This window comes from Frankliniella occidentalis, unplaced genomic scaffold, assembly GCF_000697945.3.
Source record: "Frankliniella occidentalis isolate FOCC.00 unplaced genomic scaffold, Focc_3.1 Scaffold388, whole genome shotgun sequence".
In the NCBI taxonomy this organism is placed as follows: Eukaryota; Metazoa; Arthropoda; class Insecta; order Thysanoptera; family Thripidae; genus Frankliniella; species Frankliniella occidentalis.
Window position 1 is genome coordinate 56,404 of NW_026267510.1, and position 4,118 is coordinate 60,521.

Below are 4,118 nucleotides of genomic sequence, written 5' to 3' on the forward strand. Positions count from 1 at the left end.
GTCTTTTCCTCCCGCTCTTAGCTGTTGTTGTTGTTTCAATGTTTATTTTCCTCTTGCAGACTAAACTCTATCGCTTCCATGGCGTTGCCCCCGCCCCTGCCTTTGCAGTGGAGGAGTGAAATTAGTGTGTCTCTATATTGTCCAGACATTGCTCTTATTCTTTGCTCTCTGAGTTTGGTTTCAATTTCCTTTTTCTTTTCAGATGTGATATTTGCTATTTTGATCTTTAAGATCCTTGTTCCTTTCTCTGACCTTAGTGTCCATTGTTTTATCTGGCTTGCCTTGAGCAATTTGCCCTTAATTCATGAGACTCTGGCAAGCGCTAGCCATGTTGTTGTTGTTGTCGTCGGCTTCGTCTGGACATCTTGCTAATCTGTCTTTGTGAACTATTAGTTTTTTATCGGGGTTGTCCGCCCTTTCTATCCTCGCATTGCAGTCATTTATTATGTTTGTGACCACGTAAGGCCCCTCCTATCTAGGAATTAGCTTAGCTGAGATGCCTTTTATTTTCCTGGGGTAATACAAGTACACTTTGTCCCCTGCTTTGAATGGTGAAAACGTTGCATTTCTGTCATAGTAAGCCTTCATTCTGTTTGTAGCCTTTCTGCTCATGTGTGCAACTACTTCGTGGATATCCTGCATTGTTTTTCTAACCCAGTTTGGGTAGAGTTTATTCATGGGCTCCTCTTTTGGTGGAGGACCTCTTTCTATGTTCAGTGGTGTCCTCATGGCAGCTCCAAACATAACCTCATAAGGTGAGAATTTGTGTCATGAGTGAGGCAAGTTTCTGTATGCCTGAGTAATGGATGGTAAATACTTAGGCACGTCTTGCCTGTCTTTTTCTACCAGAATCATGAGGTGTTGTTTCAGTGTTTCAATCCGTCGTTCTGCTTTGCCATTTGAAGCTGGATGGAACGCAGAAGTTCTGACCTTTTTGATGTTGTAGAGCTCCATTATTTCCTGGAACAATATTGATTCAAAAGCTCTGCCATGGTCCGTCATTGGGGATTATGGTGCTCCAAAGATAGAGAAGACATGGGTTATTAAAGCTTGTGCTATCTCGTCTGCTGTTTGTTTAAACAGTGGCACTACTACTGGCCATCCTGAGAAAGTTTCAACTGCAACTAAAATGTACTCATGTCCCTCTTTGCTTTTAGGATTTATGGGTCCACAAATATCTACATGCCATCGCCCATGTAAGACTCCTTCCTGGAACAACGGAACCTTGGTCATGTGAGATGGGCCTTTGAACTTTGCGCAAATTCTGCACTGACAAACTACCTCATATGTGTCTTCAAACATCCCTGGCCACCAGAAGAATCTTTTGAGGAATGCTAGTGTTTTGGACACCCCAAAATGATTGCCTACTCCCAGCTGATCATGGTAAGCTTTAAATGTTTGTTTTACCAAATTGGATGGTAGTATCAGTTGTAATTCCTCCTTTTCTTTTAATCCACTAGGATGTTCAAACCTTCTGCACAGGAGTCCATTCTCTATCACCAGAGAATTAAACTGATACCACAGAGACCTTGTTTTACTACTGTTTCCAGCAATCTCCTGGAACTCAGGTCTCTCTCCATCCTGAACTGCAACCATGATAGGCATTATATCTGGGTCTAATAGTTGTGCCTTTCTGATTTCCTTGTCACTGAGTCCATTGGGAATTACTTTTTTCCAGTGAATTTTTACTGTGTCTGAGGCAAGTCGTAGAAGGGTCCTCTAGGGAAGACGGAGAGACCTCGCCCAGGACTGTACCCTCATGCTGTTGCAGTTATTGAAAGTGAGTATAGAAAACGTCCACCTCACATTCATCTTAAAACAGTTGATAATGAAATTGAATCATTCCAGAAACAGCTCGCAAGATCTGCAGAGACAGGTCGATTGTTATAGACAATCCATCAACTGTGCACAGGCAGATGAGCACCGGACCATCAGAAGTGCGTGGGACTAAGAAACGTGCTAAAGAATATAGGGCCATGCGTAAGCACAAAAAGTTAGTGAAGCAGGCTGCAAAGAAGACTTTAAAGTCTGATTAATCTAAAAAAAATTATGTAGCTTTTATGTTTCTTTAATGTACCTGAATCATTATGGTACTTCTTGAGTGCACAATGTGATTTTTAATTCATTTTATTTTATGGTAAAGCCTGATAATTTTTGATTGGTTTTGGTTCGCTTATACTTAGTGCAACAAGCAGAAAGTACCTGGATCATAAAGGTACTGCTTAAGTGCAAACGTGATTTAATTTGTATTCTTTGTTGTTTATTACGTGCAATAAGCAGTAAGTGCCTGCATCATATATGGTACTTTTCTTTGGGAAGTGCACTACGTAAGTTTAAGTGTGTTTTATTCGTTTGAGCCTAAATTTGTGAATGTTTGTTTTGTTCTTATTTGAAAAATGAGAAAAATTATTGTAGTATTTCTGTCGTAAGCAGTGTTTGTAATCATTTAGGTTGTTTTAAATGCTGAAACCATACCTATTTTGAGTGTAGGTAAAGTAGGTTTTATGCTCATTCAATGTGAACTTTTAATTTTTTTTAAATTACACACAGTTTGCTACTTTTCTATGTACTGTATTTTTCTTTAGAAACTTATCGACCCCAAAACCCCTATAGTACGGTTGCAGTGATACTTTTGCATATCTGGGCACATACATGGTCACATATCTGTGTAACTTTTCAGACCTGTCGTCAGATATGCTCTCAGTAATATTGAAAAGGGGGTTCCAACCTCCTTCCCAGTAGTGGGGAAAAGTCTGTTATCAAACCTGCACGCAGCCCAAAGGGCTCTACTTTGAAGAGTTACTCCTTAGGAAACTGTAAAAAAAATATTTTTAAAAAACGTTACTTGTGGGACCATTGGTTATTGAAGTTTTAAAAATCCAATTTTTGAGCTAGAATGCTCATCTTTGAACTCGATCTGTCTTTTTGTGACACAAACCGACCCTGAAAATCCCAGGTCGGTCGCTCAATTCGTTCTCGAGTTATTGTGCGGACAGACACACACACAGACGGACAGACAGACAGAAAAAGGTTTTTTTCCGACCAGACGGAGTAATGGGCTTCGCTAATCGCTCAGCCAACAAAGTTAGACAAATGTTTTCAAAACAAATAGACAATTAAGGAAAAACACAAGAATCACAGAGGCAACACTAAACACGTACTGGACAACAGTAGTACCAGATGGACTTACCAAGGAACAAGTTGAAAGAGAACAACTATTGGATGAACACATAACGCCTATCATGATAGCAGTAAGAGAAGGGAAACGTCCCAGTTTCCAAGAAATAGCTGAATATGGCAGCAAAACAAGGGCGTTATGGTACCAGTTCAAATCACTGACCATCAAAATAGGGTTACTGTAAAGAAGTTTTGAACATCCATCTGGGCTAAAAGAAAAAGAAGAGCTACAATTAATTTTGCCGTAAAAGTTGGTAAAACAAACAGTGAAAGTATATGATGAGCAACTAGGGTTAGGAAACTACTTTGGTGTAACCAAAACATTAGCTTATCTGAAAGGATTCTTTTGGTGAGCAGGGATGTCCAATGATGTCTATGAGTTGATCACCAACTGCATAACATGTGCCAAATACAAAGGGCCAAAGCAAATGACCAAAGTTCCGTTGAAACTCTTCCGGGAAGGAGTACTTCTCGGAAGATGGCATGTTGACATCTGACATCTGTGGACAAATCAATCCAAAGAGTTCAGACGGGCATGAGTACTATCAGCGCAGAAAGAATTAAACCCTCCTGGTGGCGATACTCCGCGCCCGAGGTCGTTGTAAAGTGGCACCACCTGGTGGCCGGTACGGTTGCATGTAGGCATGTAAACAATGGCCGGCAGCTGCCACCTCAAAGTCAGGAGGTAATCAAAGAAACCAGGTTGAACGCGTTTGAGGGCATTGCAAATCAAAATTGTAGTGGAGCAGCGACAACGGCGTCGACAAACAGCAAACACCGTCGACAAAACTCGAAAATTTGGTTGTGAATGAAAGTGGTATTCAAGCTAACCCTTATGTCTGCGTCGTCTGCGACAAGTCCGCCGAGCAGACAATCAGCCTGGAATAAATCACAGACAAACCTTAGTTCGCTTACGACACAAAGTTTACGCGATTTCAAGC